The sequence below is a fragment of the Staurois parvus genome, unplaced genomic scaffold, assembly GCF_062004578.1.
Source record: "Staurois parvus isolate SC_StPar_1 unplaced genomic scaffold, SC_StPar_1.0 ptg000173l, whole genome shotgun sequence".
NCBI classification, from domain to species: Eukaryota; Metazoa; Chordata; class Amphibia; order Anura; family Ranidae; genus Staurois; species Staurois parvus.
In genome coordinates, this window is record NW_028317969.1 from 3,449,776 (window position 1) to 3,473,013 (window position 23,238).

At 45.5% G+C, this 23,238-nt stretch overlaps 1 protein-coding gene across 4 annotated transcripts in view; it reads left to right on the plus strand.

Annotated features, from left to right (window-relative positions):
- Nucleotides 1-23,238, plus strand: part of DLG2 (discs large MAGUK scaffold protein 2) — a 2,035,798-nt gene that overhangs the window by 697,425 nt on the left and 1,315,135 nt on the right. The window lies entirely within an intron of this gene.

Consider the following 23,238-nt stretch of genomic DNA (forward strand, 5'->3'; position numbering starts at 1 on the left):
TAAGCTCCTGCTTGAGTTAATCGCATAACTGGCATCTTTGGTGGATTGGGATTTACACGGTTTGGACTTTTGAAGAATAATCACAGGTGTGACTGAATCTTTTATGTTTCATATATATTTTTTACTATTTGATATTAGGTCTAATATAAGCGCGGCACATTTGGTACACTAAAATTGTATGTTTTTCATGCCTAGGGCAGGCCAACGAAATGAACGTGCGCACTGTCTGTCGCACCTAAGGATGCTGTCTACCACTCTCCCTTCACACCCAACATACTTGTATCCCATGTGATGGATCTGCGGCCATACTGAAGGATTTATTATAGCATCATAGTAAGGGAAAAGGGATTCTGATTTTCCCCTAGGGTGAAGTTCTTCATCTGAAAGCAAGTGAGCAAATGTATTCTAATAACCTATACGTGTATAATACACAGTCCCTTCCCCCATTTCCATACTGATGAATTACATTAGATCTCACAGCAGGCAGGCACTGGAGGACTTCCTTATCAGTGAATAATATTCCATAGGTGTAAATTAGATGGGGATTTTGCTGCGCAATATATATATACATATATATATATATATATATATATATGGGGTTTTTTTTCATGCTGAATACTATAGTGTGTATATATATATATATATATATATATATATATATATATATATACACACAGTGCTCAGCATAAATGAGTATGTCCCGTTTGAACAGTAAGATCAAATAATTAATATCTCAATGAGCACATGAACAATTTCCAAAATTTTGACAAAACTGAGTTTTGTAGAAAATTTATTTAGCTCGTTACATGAAAGTAAGGTTAATAATATAACTTCGATTACAAAATCTTCAGTTTTACTCAAATGAGTTGATGCAAAAATGCATACACCCCACAATGAAAACTACTCCATATAGTATTTTGTATGACCTCCGTGATTTGTAAGGACGGCACCAAGTCTTCTAGGCATGGAATGAGCAAGTTGGCGACATATTGCAACATCGATCTTTTTCCATTCTTCAAGAATGACCTCTTTTAGAGCCTGGATGCTGGATGGATAGTGATGCTCAACTTGTCTCTTCAGAATTCCCCATAGGCAGGGGCGGACTGACAACTCATGGGGCCCCTGGGCAATAGGGGATCATGGGGCCCCTGTGTCCTTGCCCAAACTCAAAAAAGCCTATGAAAAAGGTACCAGGGGCATCTCATGGGGCCACCTACTGACCCCGGGCCCTCGGGCAGTGCCAGAGTTTCCAAATGGTCAGTCCGCCCCTGCCCATAGGTGTTCGATTGGGTTCAGATCAGGAGACATACTTGGCCACTGAATTACTGTCACCCTGTTCTTATTCAAAAATGCAACAATGGCCTTAGATGTGTGTTTGGATCATTATGTTGGAAAAGTGCACAACGACCAAAGGCACAGAGCGATGGTAGAATCTTCTCTTTAAATATAGAGCAGTACATCTGTGAATTCATGATACCATCAGTGAAATGCAGCTCCCCGACATCAGCAGCACTCATGCAACCCCACAGAAGGACACTGACACCACCATGTTTCACTGTGGGCACCATGCATTTTTCTTTGTACTCCTCAACTTTGTGGCACCATACAGTGTTGAAGCCATCAGTTCCAAAGACATTTATCTTGGTCTCATCACAGAGTACAGAGTCCCAGGAGTATTCTTCTTTTTCAGCATGGGCCCTGGCAAATTCTAAGCGGGATTTTTTGTGTATGGGCTTTGGGAAAAGCTTCCTTCATGGGCAACACTTAGGCATGCCATTCCTCTGAAATGTACGTTGTAGTGTGTCACGGGAAACAATCACCCCAGTTTGGATTTGTACTTCTTTAGCTAAGTGCAGTGAACTTGCATGGTGATTTTCTTCAACCTTTCTCATCAGAAGACTCTCCTGTCAAGGTGTTAACTTCCGTGGACGGCCTAGACGTCTCTGTGAGATGGTTGCAATTCCATCTTTGTTACATTTTTGTATCACTGAAGTATTCTAACTGATAAATAAAGGTTTGCTGAACTTCTTGTAGACTTCACCTTTCTTGTGTAAAGAAATGATTTTCTTTCTCAGGCCTTGTGACATTTCTCTTCCATGTGGTGCCATTGCTGACAGAATGAAATGGGAGGGGATTTCTTTGTTAAGTAACGCCCTTCTATAATCAATTGTCTGCTGAACACCTGTTTAATGAGTAATTAGACTCACCTGTAGTTGAATTCTTGTTAATTAGGATTTTGTTGTCTAAAGTTTAGCTTTGCTCCTAAGACTTTCATTGGGGTGTATCCATTTTTGCAACATGGTCTTGAATGAATTTGTTAGGAAAAATACTTTTTTGTGTATGCAAATTAACAAATCTGGTTTGCAATCAATGGCCCACATATTTTGTAGTATAGTGTCCCATAGAGAATGTTGATTGTGAAAGGAAAGCAAAGGTTTTCAGACAAATCTGTTGGGGTGTACCAGTTTAGAGTTATACAGGAGCTCCGGAGCTAATATTGTTCTCTCTCTGATACTTGCGATGATACCTGACACGTGTGGAGCAGTCATTGTTTACATGTGGACTTATGTGTGCGTTCGCATTTGCGCATAAGCACGGGAAGAGGAGGCTCTTTAGAATTATTTTGATGATTTCTTTTATTTGAAACTTTTCTTTTTTTATGAAGCCAGGGGTTATGAAGCCTTATAGGACAGTCAGAGGAGAATGTAAAAAAGATCTCTCTCTCTCTTTATATATATATATATATATATATATATATATATAAAATTTTCTTTCTTTTTTTTTTAATCAACATCCCTTGTGAAAGCATGGTGACAGGTCTTCTTTATGGAGAGACATGAGGTCCATTAGTGCCCAGATCTCTACTTTGGACTCCAATGCAGCTGACCAGACACAAACTGGTTTTATGGGCTGCTTTCCTGGCGGCGAATGGCCAGGTAAACAAAAAACAGAAGTGACAAAATCCTCATCACTTCTGGTTTCTGGGGTCACAGAGAGGGAGGAACAACATGAGTTCCTCTCTCCCTGTGTAGTGCAGCCATTGCTGCTGGCCAAAAAGCTCCTGGGCTCCACGATTGGACAGTAGAGCCTGAGAAAGGCGGCGGTGGGAGGGGGCCATTCTGCTGCCGCAGAAGTAATTGAGTGGCTGTTCAGCTTGTCAAATCACTTCTGCTGAAGAGGGAATCGCCGGCTGAAAATACTGATATGATGCTTGCAGTTGCAGGCTTCATCCTGTCATAACCCCATTTAACCTGAGGATGTCACATAACGTCCTACGAGTGGGAAGCAGCTGCTAGCAGGCATCATCTGGCTTTTCACAAGCTTCAAGAAGTGCTGAAGCCTGCCAGCAGCTTACTTAAAGTGGCAATCAGCACTCCCCGTAGGATCCGTGTTTAACATTTACAAACTGGAATTGAAGGATACTTTAAAAGCTTCAACAAAGCTTACTGAAAGCTCTGCAAATTCTTTGCCAAAGCTTCCTATTCATTCTGCTCTTATACAAGCTGAAGCCCGTGTGAAACAAGCCTTACAGGCGGCTGGCAGTGGTGCTGGACGGTACATCTGTGTCTTCTGCCTGCACCTAAATACCAGGAACGTATTCCCTGGGGTTACACACCCAGTGTGCACGAGGCCTAGTTCATTCTGTTGAAGTTACAAAGCATTCAGCAGAAGTGAAAGGGATTCATACATGTCAGGGACTTTGCAGGACATAAATCGGGATCCTTTTATTTCATGTGGAGATTCCGTGCGCACTCCGTCTTTCCTTTGGGAAAATATTGGAGTATACTCCCACACCACAAATTAAAGCTTTTCCAGCTGCTAATGTATTGCTTCTTCACATCTATCTGGAAGGCTGATTCATGTTTTAATGATAGAGGATATAAGACGTGACTGTGCAGCGTGTCACCATGGAAACCACACTAAATTTACTTATGTGTATGTGCGTTGTCTATGACAAGACTTGAAAGGAAATCCTTCGCTGCGGTCTATAAGTTACTAGGAAGGAAACTGTACCAATCCCGATTTCACAGAAGTATGGGTTTTTTTTTAGGATTTTACGTAGCGGAACAAAAATGTTCTATTGTGGTCAGCCTGAAATAATTTGATGTGCGTACTCCCACACAATCTGCGGCAGTTTTCGCTGAACTCCAGGCAATCGGCTGAATATAGATATGAAATTCATAGATCCTTAGTGTCCTACATACCAAAATGATTGCAAATCTGTGTAGACAGTCTTGTGATCCCAGCACCCCTGCCAAACAGCAAAGCCAGCTCAGTGACCTCACTTTCTCTAGTACAGCTAAAGCAAACCTATGTTTTGCCCATGCATGGCAAAGTAATATATTTTATGATTTGTTACACATTTTGTAATTAAAGTGATAGTAAAGGCTAAAGAACAACATGTCATACTTACCTGCTCTGTGCAATGGTTTTGCACAAAGCAGCCCAGATCCTCCTCTTCTCGTGTCCCCGCCAGCCCTTCCCTCCTGTTGGGTGCCTTCACAGTAAGCAGCTTGCAGTGGAGGCACCCGAGCAGGCGTATTCACAAGCCGCTGCTCCGTGTGTCCATTCCTCTCTTCTCATTGGCTCACTGACTGTGATTGACGGCAGCGGGAGTCAATGGCTCCTGCTGCTGTCTCAGCCAATAAGGAGAGGATGTCTTGGGATAGGTGAGACTCCAGTGCACATTGCTGGATCGAGAGGGGGCTTAGGTGAGTATTAGGGGGGCTGTGGGGGCGATGCTACACAGAAAAGGTTTTTTACTTTCATGCATAGAATGCATGAAGGTAAAAAATCTTGAGCCTTTACAACCACTTTAAATGTGTTTAAAATTATATTTTTTGCAACTTGCTATGTTAAAAAGTCTCTGCAAGTTGCACCTGGACTGAAGGGGAAATATTTATTATAAATTTATACAGTACCTCAACAGCCCTTTGCTTACCTTTATCTGGCCCTTGGGGCACTATACCACCAACTGACACCAATGATGGAGGACCATTCACCATGTACTTGAATCACCTCCACCAGATCATCCCCCGCAGCTATCACCTTTTGTATCATCTCCCCCTTCCTTTAGATTGTAAGCTACACGAGCCGGGCCCTCCTATTCCTTCTGTACTGAAAGTATTGTAATTGTATTGTCTCCCTTATATTGTAAAGTGCTGCGCAAACTGTTGGCACTATATAAATCTTGTATAATAATAATAATAATAATAATTCCCCCTACTGACCCCATCAATAGGGCACTATTCTTCTCACTGATATCTACAATAATGCACTATTCTCCCATTGGAAACAATCATGGGGCTCTGATGCCGGGGCATTTTCTACTCCCACTGGTTACAGTCTGGACCCCCTAAAGCCTGAAGGACAGTAAACTGGCCCTTTTCTTAGAAAATTGGCCCTTTTGCTTAGAAAACTGACCCCATCAATAGGGCACTATTCTTCTCACTGATATCTACAATAAGGCACTTTTCCTACATTGGAAACAATCATGGGGCTCTGATGCCGGGGCATTTTCTACTCCCACTGGTTACAGTCCGGACCCCCTAAAGCCTGAAGGACAGTAATCTGTCACTTTTCTTAGAAGATTGGTACTTTTGCTTAGGAAACTGACCCCATCTGTCAGGAATGGACTCGCCAATGGTGGTGGGACTCACCTGCCTTGTGGGCTGCAGTACCAGGGCTAGCCAAAGGGTGCTCTCAGCAACCAGAAGCTCACTCCTGCAGTCAGCCATCACCTGAGGCTGATTGCAGGTGTATTTAAGGAATGGCCAGACCTGCAGTCAGTGCCTTGTTGTACTGTTTTGCTTGGCCCCGTTATCCTGATATTGCTTGCTTCTACCCTGATTCTGCACGAACTCTGCCTGTACTGACCTCGGCTAGTCCTGACCACTCTCCCACCTGCTCCTGGTACCTTGTTTGCCCGTTTGCTACCGACCTGGCCTGCCTGACTACGTTTAGTGTTGTATGCATGGTTGTTTGTTGGAGGTTTGGTTTGTTGCACTGTGTTATGTTTTGCACTGCGTTTATGTATTGTTAGGCTTAATAAATTGTATTGTTATACTATACCTGAAGCCTGCGTTTCCCTGTGTCAGTCCACACACTTCTAGTCATACCCAGATTCCTGACACCATCAATGGGGCATGATTCTTCTCACTGATATCTACAATGAGGCACTATTCTCCCATTGGAAACAATCATTGGGCACTGATGCCAGGCCATTTTCTACTTCCACTTGTTACAGTCCGGACCCCCTAAAGCCTGAAGAACAGTAAACTGGCCCTTTTCTTAGAAAATTGGCCCTTTTTCTTAGAAAACTGACCCCATCAATGGGGCACTATTCTTTTTTACTGATATCTACAATTAGACACTATTCTCCCATTAGAAACAATCATGGGGCACTGATGCCAGGACATTTTCTACTCTCACTGGTTACAGTCCGGACCCCTTAAAGCCTGAAGGACAGTAAACTGGCCCTTTGCTTAGAAAATTTGGAAACCCCTGGTTTAAAGGAAAGGACAAATTTGCTCAACAAATGTAAAACAATATTATTTAAGATATATGGTTGGTGACAAACAAGTGGAAAAAAGAGTAGTCCCTAAAACCTATGCTAGTGATAATCCTGCCTAAAGGAAGTAGTAGCACAATAATAAAGTAGTAGCACAATAATAGTTCATCAGTCTATATTAAATCCCTTTTCCCTGCTGTCCATCGCGTTGGGGCCCATATCTGATGTTGGAGTGCTCAGGATAGAGTTCCTCCAAACATTGGTAAAGGCACCTTCAATGTGACCCACACAAGCAATGCTGTTCCCTATAACAGGGTATGCTGGGGCTGGCCAATGGCCTCTCACCAACTCCAGCAGAAACAATTGAACTGCAGCCACTGCCATCTGCTAGCACTAGCATTGCAGACCATTCTCTTTTTTTTTATTTTGTTCTGGATTCAGAGTGGAAGATCAGAACCTCCCTTGCTGTCCGCAGAGGCACAATAAAAGTAAATGGAAAACTTTGAGTAATGAAGGAAAATCTCACTAGAACTTGAACAGGTTTTTCTACTAGAAGACATTCTGTTCCATTGGCAGCTGTATAATTTTGGACGTGTGCCTCTTTCTGACAATGGTTACCAGGACACATTATAAGGTTAGATGTTCTCAGCAGTAACTTGACGGAGGCAGTAACACTGGCCATACACTAATGAGAGATCTAACAGATTCCCCCATCCATGCTAACAGTGCAGATGGACAAATCTTGTCAGACTACAATGTGTGCTGCCAAACTGTGATTGGAGTTGATTGGTTGCAAGCATTATGCAACCAGCTCCTTCAATCAGTGTATGGCCATCTTAAAGTGGTTGTAAACCTCAGACATGAAATATAAACAACACATATCCTTCTATAGTGTGTACTTGTCTCTGTCCAGAGCATTTAGTGTAATTTCTGCCTGCTATATTGTTCTTCTGATAAGTTTTCCTGACACCAAGAGAAAAAAGGTGACAGGGAAGGGACCTTCAGCACACAGCCTGTGATTTACAGCCTCTGTTCCTGTGTGCTGTGTGAAAGGGGGTGTGTCCCTTCCCTCCAATCAGCTCTCAGAGCTCTTCTCACTGAGCTCTGCAGAGTGTAACTTCAGCTCTCTGCCCCCTCTTTATTCTGAACTCACAGACAAGCTTTATACATTCAGGACTTTGAACAGATGTAGAAAATGCAAGTCAGAGATAAACAGATACAACTTGTGTGGGAGGATTTGTTTCATCTCTGTATCACCAGGCCAGTCCCTTCATTTGGTATATGTAAGAGTTTACCACCACTTTAACTCTTCTATGCTCTTTCGAAAACTAGTTAGTCTTTTAGAACTTTCTTTTAACTAGGAACATGCATTAAAGTTCTATAAAACATCTCTCAGTTTAATCATAAATAATTCACTAAGAAAATGAAGGTCGATTCCTTTAATGCCTTGTACAGTCAATTGAAGAAAAGGGATATCGATGATATTTTCAGCTGTTTGTGTTTGTCTACTTTGTTGTTCATAGTGCAGCGGAAACAATAGGGTTGATATCAGGGCTCTGTCTGGGTCTCTTGAGACCAAACACATCAAACCAAGTCTTTATGGAGATGGATTTGTAAACGGGCACAGTCATGGTGGAAGAGAAAATGACCTTCTCCAAACTTGTCACTAAGGCTGCTGCTAGAAACCAAGGGACACCATACAGCCAGCTTGACAGGCCCCCCCACAAAAAAAAAGCAAAAAAAAAAAAAAAAAAAAAGCAGCACAGACAGTTGTGAATGAACACAGTGAGCGACTGGTACCAATCACTCATTGTGTTCACTCATGGAAGGAAGGGATTGGTAAATATGACATATTAACTTGACCCTTCCCCCACTCTCCGTCCTGAAGGATCCTATTGTGTGCTTGCATCTGCGGGTGGGAAGGAGAGGAGGGAAGCCGACAGCATTTTGGTGGATGGGGGCACACAAGGGGCGTAAGCAACAGTGGGAAACGTATGGTGCACAAGATGGGTGATGGGTCATGGGTGCGGCTGGAGGGCAATAACTGAAGCTGAAAGCCAGCAGGATGCAGAGGAAAAGAATAAAGCTTTCAGCTGCTGCAGGGATAGCCATACAGGAGATCAGTTTAAGTAGTTGCCCCCCCCCCCCCCCACTGCCTTGCTGATCACTCTCCCTGCCCACATCCGATTCACCCAGCTGCCTGGGCCCCCCTGCTAGCCTGGGCCCTGTACAGGAGGACTGGTCATACCCCCTTATCCACGGCCCTGGTTGTCACATGGTCTTTGTATGCTGTAACATTAACAGCCTACACTGGGCAGCTTGTAGTTCTCAATGAACAACGAGGACGCTGGTGAGCGCTCTAGTAGTTCATTGATCTTCCTGGACTTCAGTAACTGCCTGCCTGTGTGGGAGGTAAGAGCAGACAGCTCTACCACCAGTCTGCAGGAGCCTGACATTGAACCTGCGATCTGCTGATCACGGGTGCAATGTTTTACATTGATCTAATGCACCCGACTGTTATACATACCTGCTCTGTCCAATGGTTTTGCACAGAGTGGCCCTGAACCTCCACTTCTGAGGTCTTGGCTCCTCCTCTTCTGCGTGTGTGCCCCATAGAAAGCCAGGAAAGCAATATAAGTGAACACTTCTAAGAAGTAGCTGCTAGCACCAAAAAAGGTGACACACCAACCTTATAAAACCATACAAGGAAATATAGTGCAGTGCTAAATATCACGATATCACAATATAAATAAAAAAAATCATCAATACATAAAGAGCAAGAATTTAGTGCAAAAATTATAGGTGCAAAAAATTACAAAACCTTCCAATTATTACTCAAAATTAATGTCCAAAATAAGTGTAAATCGGTATATTATAAATAAAAAAAAAAAGCAGTTAATCAAAAAGTGCTGACATATACTGTATATGTGTCCAGTCCATATAATGTATATTCAAATTCTTGCAGCTCCCAAAACAGTGCAAAGGAATAAAGGAAAGGACTTCTCCACCTTATTACCAGCCGTGTACAACTCTCCATCTTTATGCAATCACCAGAGGGCTAAAATACAAATGCATGTATTATAGCCAGCGTTGTGTAATCCAGGTACTATCTCCAGTGTTCCAATCCCTGGTCGCCCCTCAGGTTATAAAGAAGGCCCCCGATCCGAATTCTGGAAACGGCGGCATGACGTCAGCATGTAAGGCCCCTCCCAACATGTTTCATGCGCACGTACACATGTCTTCAGGGAATACAGCTGCCCCCCCCATAGAAAGCTGCTTGTTATAGACGCTCACTCCCGAGCTGGGCTGTGTGTGTCCCTAGACCATGGCTTGGCCCTGCCCTTGATCTCTCCTCGCAGGATTTGATTGAGAGCAGCAGGAGCCAATGGGCCTCACTGCTGCCTCTGTGTCCTGTGAGTAGACAGAGGCAGTTCCTCTACTCACAGGACACAGAGGTAGTAGTGAGACTGATTGGCTCCTGCTGCTCTCAATCAAATCCCGTGAGGAGGGAGCGGGGGCAGGGCCAAGCCATGCTGCGTGTGTTTAGGGACACACACAGCCGCTACAGACAGGCACAGCACCAGGGGCGGACTGACAACTCATGGGGACCCCAGGCAATAGGGGATCATGGGGCCCCTGTGTCCTTGCCCAAACTAAAAAAAACCTATGAAAATGGTACCAGGGGCATCTCATGGGGCCCCTGCTGACCCCGGGCCCTCGGGCAGTGCCCGAGTTTCCAAATGGTCAGTCCGCCCCTGCACATCACTGAATCGAGATAGGTAAATATATAGGGAGATGGGGGGGCGATACAACTACTGGGACATTTTTTACCTTAATGCAGAGAATGCAATACGTTAAAATTAATGTTCATAAGGGTGCCCTGATGAGTAGGTGATGCCACCTTGTCCCCTCACATAATGGAAACCAAGTAAAGAAGGAAAATGGGACTTCCATGATGCCATCCAAAACCAGTAACAAGAAATATTAGATAAAATGTATATTTATTACAAATATAGTTACATTTCATATAGAATAGTGTACACCAACATCATTCAAAAGTAATGACCCCTTGCGTATAGTAGAGCCTCCGATGACTTGTCCTTCTGAATTCTCAGCTTGTCATTTATTGTTCAGAGTTTCTTCTTTGTTCAACCTTTTCATAAAAGCTTGAATATGGATCAAGTCAACGACAACTCCTGTCGTTTAAAGGACTTCATTAGGCGTATTGAGGCATAAATGTCAAAAAATGTGTATGTATGTGCCACAGGAGTCAGACCACTGATTCGTATCGTGGTATGAATCAAATGAATGGGGAGAACATCACTGATAAGCTAGTATTCCACTGGCATGTCCTGCAATGGTGTTGTTTCGGTGGAGCATGTCAGCAGTGCTGAGATGCAACAAAGGAAGGAAAAAGTTAAAAACGGTATCTTAGTTGGCAATTGGTAATGATATACAAGCTAAATGTCATTCAGTTTGGGCTTCCATGCCTGTTAATTATCATCTTACGATGACTGGCTGCCGGCCAAGTCCAATTTTCACATTTTGATTTGCTTGTGATGTCCTCATTTGACTTCCCTCCAGGCTCAACTCTTGGCCTGCTATGACCTAAGCCTTGACTAGTCCGCTTGTACTACTGCCATTCTTTGGTTTGATATCGGCATGTTCTCAACCTGTCTCGGTCTTACCCATCATCATTGGCTTGTTAGAATGATCAGATATTGAATAATAGTCCAGGTGATATGGTATGGGAACATCTCAGTACAAGCAGACACATCAAACCTTAAAGACTAATTCCGGATTTCATTTCACTTTAAATTGTTCATTTGGACTCAAATTCATTATTTAAATGAAATATGGATTTAGACGCGGGGGTCATCTATCAGTAGATCGTGTTCAGGTGATTGGTAGATCGCGGTTTGGGCTTGCTGACCCGTCATCCAAACAGAGTGCAATGCAGAGGGACTACTTTTAAAGTTGGAGGTGTAGTAAGGAGCAAGAGCCCCATAAGCCGATGTCTCCTTCTTAGTGTTGGCTCCTATCCCATGCGGAGTGATACCAACTAAATTCCACCTCTTAACCCAACTAGCAGTCTCCAGCAGTGGTGCCAGCAGCAGGAAAAAAGAGATCTTCAGGTCAGTGTGAAGCAATACACTGGGCATAATAGTATAAGGCTGATTTCACACTGATGCGCTGCGATTTACCTACACCGAGGGTACAGTGCAGTGTACCTGCAGCTTTCCTGTCAACAAGTACCCTGGGGCTTAGACTCCGCGCTCTGGGCACGCCTGACCAGTGGAGTGCTAGTGGTGCCGCTCGGCGGTCCCTCACAGTACCAGAAGGCCATGACTGAGCCTCGAGGAGGACTCTCCCCGTTGGACGAGGTTTGCAGGCACCTGGCCACCCTGACGCAAGCAGTAAACACCTTACAGGACAGATGTCTGCAGATCGAGAATCGGTTTCAGGCCTGCACCATATCTGTTCCTGTTTCACAGGCCACGGTTCCCGCACCACCGGTCGCAGCAGCCCACGAGCTGGCTCCTGGGCCTCCCACATCACTCCCTATGGCGGAACCCTGAGTACCCTTACCCGAGCGCTTCCATGGGGATCGCACACGCTTTCGGTCATTCCGGGACTCCTGTCTGCTCTATTTTGAACTGCAGCCACGGACCTTTTTGACAGAATCGGTGAAAGTGGGGTTTGTTGTCTCCCTGTTGCAGGGTGAACCCCAAGACTGGGCCCACCGACTAAGGGGAAACAATGACCCTCACCTGGTTACGGTCGACAGCTTCTTCAACGCCATGGCCATCTTATATGATGACCCACAACGGGCGGCCTCGGCCACACTATACGCACACCGACAAGGTCGGCGTGCGGCTGAGGAATACGCCTCTGACTTTAGGCGCTGGATGGGTGACACCCGTTGGAACGAGTTCGCACTTGTGCACCAGTTCCGTATGGGCCTTTCTGAGGCCCTGAAAGACGAGCTCGCCCGGGTGGAGGTGCCCGAGACATTAGAGGACTTGATTGCACTCACCATTAAAATCGACCGTAGGCTACGGGAGCGCAGATTGGAGAGGTCTGGTCAGGGTCGCGGAAATCCCTGGGGGTCATTTCAGGGATCCAGTCAACATACTAGGCCAAGCATCCAGAACCTGCTGTTTGAAGATGCTCCCGAACCCATGCAGCTAGGCCTGGCTCGGCCTAAACTATCGCCTGAGGAACGCCAGCGCAGACGCTCCCAGAATCTGTGCCTGTACTGCGGCGAAGCTGGTCACATGGTGCGTTCCTGCCCGCAGAAGCTGAGTAAGTTCACCTCATCTTCTTTATCTGTTGGCAATATGAATCCGTCCCAGTACTTAGTTGTTCCCCTCTCCTTTCAGCTTTCAGAAAGGACCGTGGAGGTGACGGCCATAGTTGATTCGGGGGCATGCAGCTGTTTTGTGGATATCAATTTTGCTCACCAGCAGGGTATCCCCCTCCGCCCAAAGGAGAAGGGGTTTCACATCTTTTTGGCTGATGGTTCCCGGATAAAGTCAATTAACCAGGAGACCCCTTCCATTGTGACTTCCATTGCCGGTCAGCACCGGGAACTCCTCCGCCTGGATGCTATTGCATCACCCCTTTTCCCAGTCATTCTGGGGCTCCCTTGGTTGCGGGCCCATAACCCCCAAATTGACTGGGAGACTGGGGTTGTCTCGTTCCCTTCCCCATATTGTCGGGAACTGTGTCGAACTTCGGGCCCGGAGGTCCCCCAGGTCCTCCTGTGCTCTGAAGGGGATGACAGCCTAAAACAAGTGATTCCTGCAGCCTATCATAAGTTTCTTGATGTGTTCAGTGAACGGGGAGCAGATGCTCTACCCCCCCACCGCCCATACGAATGTCCTATTGATCTGTTGCCCGGTTCTGAAATTCCGTTCGGGCGAATTTTTCCCCTTTCTGAGCTAGAATTAGGGGCCCTGAAGGACTATATTGAGGACAGCCTCCAAAAGGGATTCATCCGTCCTTCCACTTCCCCGGAAGGGGCAGGGATCTTCTTTGTAGAAAAGAAGGACAAGACTTTGAGGCCATGCATTGACTATCGGGAGCTGAATAGGGTCACCATTAAAAATCGTTACCCATTACCACTGGTACCTGAATTATTCCAGAGCTTAAAAGCTGCAGTAGTTTTTACCAAGCTGGACTTAAGGGGAGCCTACAATTTGGTTCGCATAAGGGAGGGGGATGAGTGGAAGACGGCATTCCGCACCCGTTTCGGCCATTTTGAATACCTGGTCATGCCGTTCGGGTTGTGCAATGCGCCAGCCACCTTCCAGCACTTTGTAAACGACATCTTTAGGGACTTCCTGGACATCTTTGTCATCGTCTACTTAGACGACATTTTGATTTTCTCATCCTCCCTGGGGGAGCACAGGGTACATGTAACAAAGGTGTTGGGGCGGTTGCGGCAGCACGGGTTGTACGCTAAAGCAGAGAAATGCTGCTTTGAACAGGCTAGCGTTACATTTCTGGGTCTGATTATCTCCACCACGGGGGTCGCAATGGACCCTCAGAAGGTCTCAGCGATCCTAGATTGGCCTGAACCCACGGACAGGAAAAGTGTCCAACGTTTCATTGGGTTCGCAAATTTCTACCGGAAGTTCATCAAGAACTTCTCGGGTCTGGTCTCCCCCATCACTCAGTTAACTAAGCTTGGGACGCGATTCAGATGGACGCCCGAGGCACAGGAAGCTTTTGAAGCACTAAAAAGGTTATTTACCTCGGCACCCATTCTGGGTCATCCCGACGCCTCCCTGCCCTACATCTTAGAAGTAGATGCATCAGAAAACGCAGTCGGCTCCATCCTTTCCCAGCGGAAGGGCGCCAAGGAATTACTTCACCCAGTAGCATTTTTCTCACGGAAACTTACCCCGGCGGAGAGGAACTACGACATTGGGGATTGCGAGCTACTGGCTATCAAAACCACTTTAGAAGAATGGAAGTACCTGCTGGAAGGTGCCTCCCATCCCATCCTGATATTCACGGACCACAAGAACCTGGAATATCTGAGGACGGCCAAACGTCTACGTCCACGACAAGCAAGATGGGCATTGTTTTTCTCGAGGTTCCAGTTCCACATCACATACAGGCCCGGCTCGAAAAACACGAAGCCTGACGCGTTGTCGCGCATGTACGAGGACACCAAGGAGATCCCAGTACCCGACACTATTCTTCCTGCAGGAAATTTCTTGGCCCTTCAGACAAACCTTCGCTCCGAGATCCTGAGAGCGTCCACAGCGATGTCTACCTCCGATGGGGCCCCCCTCCAGAACAAGGAGGGACTCCTATGGAGGGAGGACCGGATTGTGGTGCCGGAGGATGCCCGAACCTTAGTCTTGGGACATTGCCATGACCATCCACTGGCAGGACATTTTGGGCCGGTCAAGACCCTGGAACTTCTCCGACGTTCCTTCTGGTAGCCGGACATGGCCAAGGATTGTAAGAACTACGTGGGCTCCTGTGCCATCTGCCAGCGGAACAAGCCTTCAAGAAATAAGGCTTGGGGCCTGCTACGTCCATTGCCCATCCCTGAACGGCCCTGGCAGAAAATCTCTATGGACTTCATAGTCGAGCTTCCACCTTCACTGGACCACACAGCAATTCTCGTGGTCGTGGACCGCTTATCCAAGATGGCCCATTTCATCCCTTTACGGAAGACTCCATCAGCAGCCGAGACAGCGCAAGTCTTTATTCGAGAGATCGTTAGACTACATGGGGTTCCCGAAGACATCGTCTCGGACCGAGGGGTGCAGTTTACCTCGCGGTTTTGGAGGGCGTTGTGCAAAGCCCTGGATATCAAGCTGTCCCTTTCCTCGGCTTTTCACCCTCAGACCAATGGCCAGACCGAAAGGACCAATCAGACCCTGGAGCAGTACCTGCGATGCTACACATCATTCTCTCAGGACGACTGGGTACCACTCCTCCCTTTGGCGGAATTCGCGTACAACAACGCTTGCCATTCAGCAACTGGGCAGTCCCCGTTCTTCGCCAACTATGGGTTTCATCCTGTCTTCCTCCCGGACTTAGTCCCGGAATGCCCGATTCCAGCAACACAGGATGCACTGACCTTCTTCACCTCCAACAATAAGAAACTACAGGAAGCCATCCATCAAGCCCAAGAAGACTACAAGAGGGCTTTTAATAGGAAGCGAAGAGGGGATCTGGTTTTGCAGCCCGGAGAGAAGGTTTGGCTGGCTACGTCTAACTTGAGGATGCTCTGCCCGTCAAAAAAGTTGGGACCTAAATTTATAGGCCCTTTCTGCATCAAACGGATGGTCAATGAGGTGGCCTATGAACTCGTTCTCCCTGAGACACTCAAGATCCACCCTGTCTTCCACGTGTCCCTGTTGAAACCAGTAGTCCCTGATGCCTTCCCGGAGCGAGAATCCAGGCCCCCGGAGGCCGTAACAGTTGAAGAGGAAGAAGAATTCGAGGTGGAGGCAATCTTGAAGTGCCGACGAAGGGGGGGCCAGACCCAATTTCTCATCAAGTGGAAGGGCTACGGCCCTGAGGACAATTCGTGGGAACCAGCCCATAATGTCCATGCACCTAGGCTTGTCCGGAGGTTTCTTTGTGATCACCCGTGGTGGAGAGATCGGGTGGGCATCCGGAGGTTGCCCGTAGGGGGGGGGGCAATGTCAGGGATCTCCTCGATCCCTGCCGCGATGGTCCCGGCGCAGGCGCACTGCTCCACCTAGTACACGGGCACTAGGTCCGGGCCGGCCGCGGCGTTCGAGCTCGCGCATGCGCAGTAGAAGCCGCGGCCGCCCGCTGGGCACCAATGGCAGCGCAGGGCGGGATATTTAAAGGTCCCTGAGCTGTCATTTCGTTGCCTTCTGGTCTTACCTGCTTCCTGTGTTCCTGTACCTGTGCCTAGTAAGTTATTGACCCGGATTGCTCTTGACCTTGCTGATTTCTCCTGCCCAGACCCCTGCTTGCCTGACCTCTCTCCCTGGATGCCCCTTATTAGATCTGATCCCCTGTTGCTGACCTGGCGTGTGACCCGATGATTCTCTGCCTGCTCCCTTGTACCTTACCGTCCTCTACCTTACCGACTCGGCCTGTCTGACTACGCACTTGCTCAGCCATCCATCCATCCCATCGGGCTCACCCGACCTCCTCACATCTGGCTCTCCCTGGTTGGAACCCCTGGCGAACACCCCTACCACTGACAGGTGTGCTCAGTAGAGGCGACCTGGTCTCAGGGTACTACAAGTCCATCCCCACCATCAGGGGCCCTGGTGAACAAGTACCCTGGGGCTTAGACTCCGCGCTCTGGGCACGCCTGACCAGTGGAGTGCTAGTGGTGCCGCTCGGCGGTCCCTCACATTTCCTGTGGGTTTGCTGCACTTAGCCATAGACTTCTATTATATCCTGTGTGTTTGGGGCACTTTCAGAAAGTGCACCACACCTTCAGGATATAATAGAACTCTATGACAAAGCACAGCTAACCCACGAAAGTTACAGATGCACTGCGCTGCACCTGAGGTGCTGGTAAAGTGCAGCACATCGGTGTGAAAGCAGCCTTATGGGGGGCTCAGAACAGTAAGGGGTCATTTACATTTGCAGTTTAAGGGGTGGTAAAACCCCATAGTTAAGGCGTGTTTGTACTACCCCTGCCCCAACCACACCCCCTTTACTTGCACTGGCCAGAGGTGTACACATGTTGCAGATTCAGCAGGAGTTATATGCCCTGCCATGGTTGATGGGTGTAGCACCTACCAAGCATGACCCATTCAAGTGAATGAGGCCGCTCTGCAAGTGCCCTGCAATCAGGGGTGGACTGACCATTTGAGCACTCGGGCACTGCCCGAGGGCCCGTGGTCAGTAGGGGGCCCCATGAGATGCCCCTGGTACATTTCATTGTCTTTTTCATAGGCTTTTTTGGGTGTGGGCGAGGACACAGGGGCCCCATGATCCCTTATTGCCCGGGGGCCCCATGAGTTGTCAGTCTACCCCTGCCTGCAACCTTGTGCAGTACAGCAAATAAGGGGTTAAAGCAGGCAGCATTGTGTGGCTTTTATCACAACCTGCTTTAACCCCTTAAACTCCAAAGAAACATGCAGTTGCAGGACACTTGCAGAGTTGCCCTATTTACTTGAATGGGTCATGATTGACCAGCAGTATCACCCACCAAAAGCTACAGGGGGCTTTATTCCATGATTACACCTTTGGCTGCTGCCTTAGCAACTAAAGGGGGTAGGGATCGGGGGCAGTAAAACCAAGTAAAACCAAGACTCAACTCCCCAATTGTACGTGTGGACGAGCCCTAAGGGTGCATACATGCAGGTAAGTGGCATCTGTAGATAAAAGCAAACTTTGCAGGATTTGAATAAGGCAAGATGGGATGAAACCATATCTGGGCTGTTTTTTGGCCAGGCTTCAAGAAATACGTAAATGGCCTACACCTTTAGCAAGGGTGTTTATCTATCTATCTATCTATCTATCTATCTATAATATATATATATATATATCTATATATATCTATATAGATATATATATAAGTATATATATTATACAGTGTATATATATATACACATATACATATATATATATATATATATATATATATATATATATAAAATCTTTATATATTTTTAAGAAAAAGAAAAAGTACAAAAAAAGAAAAAGAAACAGGTACGTCTCAATAAAAAGAAATAGAAATTGACGGAATCACAGTCGCTAACTCATAAACATAAAAAATACATACGTCTCTATTACCGTCTGAAGATTAGCGACAAATCGAACCGCAAGGGCGTTTTTTAACTTTGGCCGAAGCTGCGCAGTTTGTTTTTATCTACAGGAGCCCCTTACCTGCTGTTTTTGGTGAAGGTGAACCAACCCTTTAAAGGAAGATTGCAGGAGAGTGCTATAGAGAGGTATTTTTTTTAATAACCGATAGTCTGACCCTTGCTTGTTATTTTTCTATCTCATAATTTTTCCTCTTGAATTATTAATCCTGCAATAATTAGTGAAACATCAAACACTTTCCAAATAAAGTTGCTGAGTTATTGACCCATTTACAAAGACACAGATCCCCAGAAGACTTGAGATGCAGTACGCAGGCTGTTCTCATTCACATTTTAATTCATGAGTTGTCACAACATCTGAGATTATATTCCAAAATAAACATGTTCATATCAGGTTTCTGTTTGCTCAGTACTTACTTCTCGTGGGATCAATAAAAACATTAAAATGCCCTTAGTAGAAGTGAAATAATTACTGCGGCCATAGATATTTCCACAAATAAAATAAGCTTGAGCCTACCTGTACATAGGATATTAACAGCTTCAAAAAAATGTTAAATATATATTTTATTTTATTTTAGGTACTTATATAGCGCTGTCAATGTACGCAGCGCTTTACATACATATTGTACATTCACATCAATCCCTAACCCTCAAGGGGTGTACAATCTAAGGTCCCTAACTCACATACATACATACACATACTAGGGCCAATTTAAAGAGAAGCCGGAGTACCCGGAGGAAACCCACGCAGACACAGGGAGAACATGCAAACTCCAGGCAGGTGGTGCCTTGGTTGGGATTCTAACCAACGACCCTAGTGCTGCCAGAAGGAAGTGCTAACCATTTAGTCACTATGCTATCCATCTCTCTCTCTCTCTCTATCTATCCAGTATACTGTGTATACAGTGTAGGAAGTACTAGTGCAGGTACTACCTGGCAAGCAGGTAACTAATAGTAACTATCTACACTTAACTGTTTTCCCACCGCCCTATAGCAAAAATACTGCTACAAGGCGGCAGGGCTGCACAAAATCACATATATATACATGAATTTGCATTTCCGAGTAGGGGGCTATTGGCTGTCAATCACCGGGTTTCCCGCCGGCACACGGCGATCGCTGAGTATCACTGACGGGGGAGAGACCTGTATGTAAACAAAGAGATCTCTCCCATGTCAGATCCTGTGCACTGCTTTGTATTGCTCTGCATAGCAATACAAAGTACACACGCAGCACACAGTTAACTCTTTGATCACCCCACATGTTAACCCCTTCCTGCCCAGTGCCATTAGTACAGCGTCAGTGCTTTTTATTAGCACTGATCACTGTATTAGTATCACTGGGGATGTCAGTGACAGTCAGTTCCCCCCAGTGTCAGAATGGCCAACGCAGTCCCCCTGATCGCCGTCATTACTAGTATAAAAGAAACACAAATCCAGTATATATGCCACCATTTGTAGACTCTATAACTTTCATGTAAACCAATTAATTTACACATATTGAGATTTTTTTTTAGCAAAGACATGTAGCAGAATATGTTTTGGCCTAAATTTATGCCAAAATCTGATTTTTTTAATTTTTCTACTGGACATGTTTAATAGCAAAAAGTCAAAAATATTGGGTTTTTTTTCTCAAAATTGTCGGTCTTTTTTTGTTTATAGCGCACAAAATAAAAAATGCAGAGGGGATCAAATGCCACCAAAAGAAAGCTCAATTTGTGGAAAAAAAGGACATAAATTTAATTTGGGTGCAGCATTGCATGACTGCGCAATTATCAGTTAAAGTAACGGAGCGCCATATCACAAAAAAATGGCCTGGTCAGGAAGGGGTTAAATCCTCTGGAGGGCAACTGATTAAATAATAAAATGAAGCACAGGGGAGTCAAAGGTAGCATTCACTTTTTGCATACTATACATGATAATTTTTAAAAGATTAAAATTCAAAAGATAGAATATGCTATGTGGATATTAAACATTAAGACCTCTTTCACAGCAGTGGCCTGGTGGCAGGTAAAACAAATGCTTAAGCTGCAATTTTTTTGCCCCCAATTGCTCACCTAAAACATAGCATGCAGCCAGAGGGGCTGAACACATGTCACAGCCCCAATGCTTTGCTTGTTTTGGTAGGCCCCACAGCAGGTTACATGGGCTAACTCAAAACATGAGGTTAATTGACAGTTGGGTCCACAGCAGAGCTCTTGTAGGCATGCTGTGCTGTAATAGTCACCGGTATTGACAGGAATAAATACAATGTGGAAAATTGCAGTGCAAAACGATAGGCAGAAGAGTGTTCTAGTGCAGACAGGGGTGTCTGAAGGCTGCAGATAGAGGTGTAGTCAGGTCCAGGCAGCAATCATGGCAGACAGCAGGCAGAAGAGTAGTCCGATCCAAGCAAGGATTTTGGCAGATAGAAGAGTAGTCAGGTCCAGGTAGGTATCTCATCAGGCAACAGGCAGAAAAGGAATCAGGTCAAGTCATGGGTCATGACAAGTTAATGAATAGTCAGTTTAGACAGCTATCTTGAGAGGCAGCAGGCAAAAAAAGTTGTCAAGTCAATACAGGGGTCTTGGCAGGCAGCAGGCGGAAGAGTTGCAATCAGGTCCAGCCAGGGGTCTTGACAAGCAAATCAGTAGTCAGATTTAGAAAGGTATCTTGGTGTCTTGACAAGCAGCAGGCCAAAAAGTAGTTGAAGCAAAGATCTTGTCAGGCGCAAGGCAAAGAAGGCATCAGGTCCAGCAAAGGGTCTTTGAAGGCAAATGAGTAGTTAGGTCCAGACAAGGGGTCTTGGCAGCAGTCAGGCCGAAGAAAAGTCTAGGACAGTAACAGTCAGCAGTCTCGCAGGTAATTATTATAAAAAGGGGTAGCTGGTGAGAAGATACAGCATCAGCCACTTCAAGTGCTGGAGATTAAATACCCTTTTAGTCAGAGAATACACCTAGCACCTTTTCAGCGAACTGTGGAAGTCACAACAGGAATTCTGCAATTACCATCGGAAGTACTGGTATGGATTCTGGAAGTTCCGCCATGGATTCTGCAAGTACCATTAGAAGTACTGGCATGGATACTGGAAGTCCAGGTATGGATGCTGCAAGTACCATTGGAAGTACTGGCATGGATACTGGAAGTCCAGGTATGGATGCTGCAAGTACCATTGAAAGTACTGGTACAGATACTGGAAGTCCCAGCATGGATGCTGCAAGTACCATTGGAAGTATTGGTAGGGATTCTGCAAGTACCATTGAAAGTACTGGCAGGGATTCTTCAAGTACCATTGGAAGTCCTGGAAGGGATTCTGCAAGAACCATTGGAAATCCTGGAAGGGATTCTTGAAGTGTCAGCAAGGATTTTAGTCTGAGAATATACCTACACTCTGAAAATCAGAACAGGGATTCTGTGAATACCACCGGAAGTACTGGCACAGATTCTGGAATTCCCGGCATGGATTCTGTGAGTACCACTGGAAGTACTGGCAGGGATTCTTCGAGCACCATTGGCAGTAGTGGCAGGTATTTTTTGAGCACTATTGGAAGTAGAGGAGGAAATTTTAAAAGTGTCAGCATGGATTCTGCAAGTACCATTGGAAGTACTGGAAGGGAGATTCTTGAAGTGTCAGAATGGATTTTAGTCAGAGAATACACCTAACATCTTTTCAGCAAACTCTGGAAATTGCAACAGGGATTATGTGAATACCATTGGAAGTACTGGCAACATATTCTGGAAGTCCCTGCATGGATTCTGCAAGTACCATTGGAAGTACTGGCATGGATACTGGAAGTCCCAGCATGGATTCTGCGAATACCATTGGAAGTACTGGCAAAGATACTGGAAGTCCCAGCATGGATTCTGCGAGTACCATTGAAAGTACAGGCAGGAATGCTGGAAATTCTGGAAATACCAGAATACAGTTATCCCACATAGGGATTGTTCTGCTGGTGCCCAGCTACAGACCACAATGAGAGAAAGAGTAGAGAGGATCATGATGATGTATATTACACAATAATGGTGTTGTGATCGATCTTTTCATGGTCTCAACCAAGTAAATTTACATGTCATTAAGCTCTATTTTATGTGAAAAACTAAAACTTTCTAAATACTTCTATTTTTATGTTAGTGTTTAGTATGCATATACTATAAATACCCCCCCTATTATTTCTTTGGAACTTTGATCATTATCCATATTATTGACCAATTTTTAGAAAACGTGTATTCTCTCTAAACGTGTTTCTGTTACGGCTTGATCAAGGCAGGCAGTGCCAGTAGACATAGAACACGAGGTGTAGCCTTTGGAATGTGTCAGTGCCCCATCCTTCATCCCACCTCTTGCGGGGGCAGCAGCCTCCATATGTTATAGTACTATATTATTATATTTTAGTTGCATCGTAATGTACAATACTGATCGTTTCCTATTTCTTTGTACTGTGCACTATTGCAGTCATTTCATTACTCATAACACCATTAAACATCTCTCTCGCTTCCTTTGCTTGCTGTTTAACCTTCCTCGGCAAAGAATCCGTACATGAAAGGGCGCAATCGCTGAATAAAGTAACAAGGCGGTTTATATTGAAGGCATTAACTATTTATTATGACATGGGAAAACCTATATAGATAGTCACTGCATGCTATTTTACAGCTGGTTCAGACAAATGGATTGCATTGTGCTTACCCCGAATGGGAAAGAAAATCCAATGCCAAATGTTGGCTTACAGCTGAACTCTTGACAAACAGCTACGTACACAGCTGTGCTACATCTATGGGAAATGTTTTATTTGTTTTGGGAGGAGTAATGCAGGCCATACATGGGTCTAATTCCGAATGAATTTTCTTTAGGCAATCGGACATTTCATGCATTTTGCAATCCGATGGTGCCACCGTTGATTTTGAAATTCAACCAACCAAGCCTTCAATGTCAGCTCCTGTTGCTACAGAAAAGAATTTTCGTGG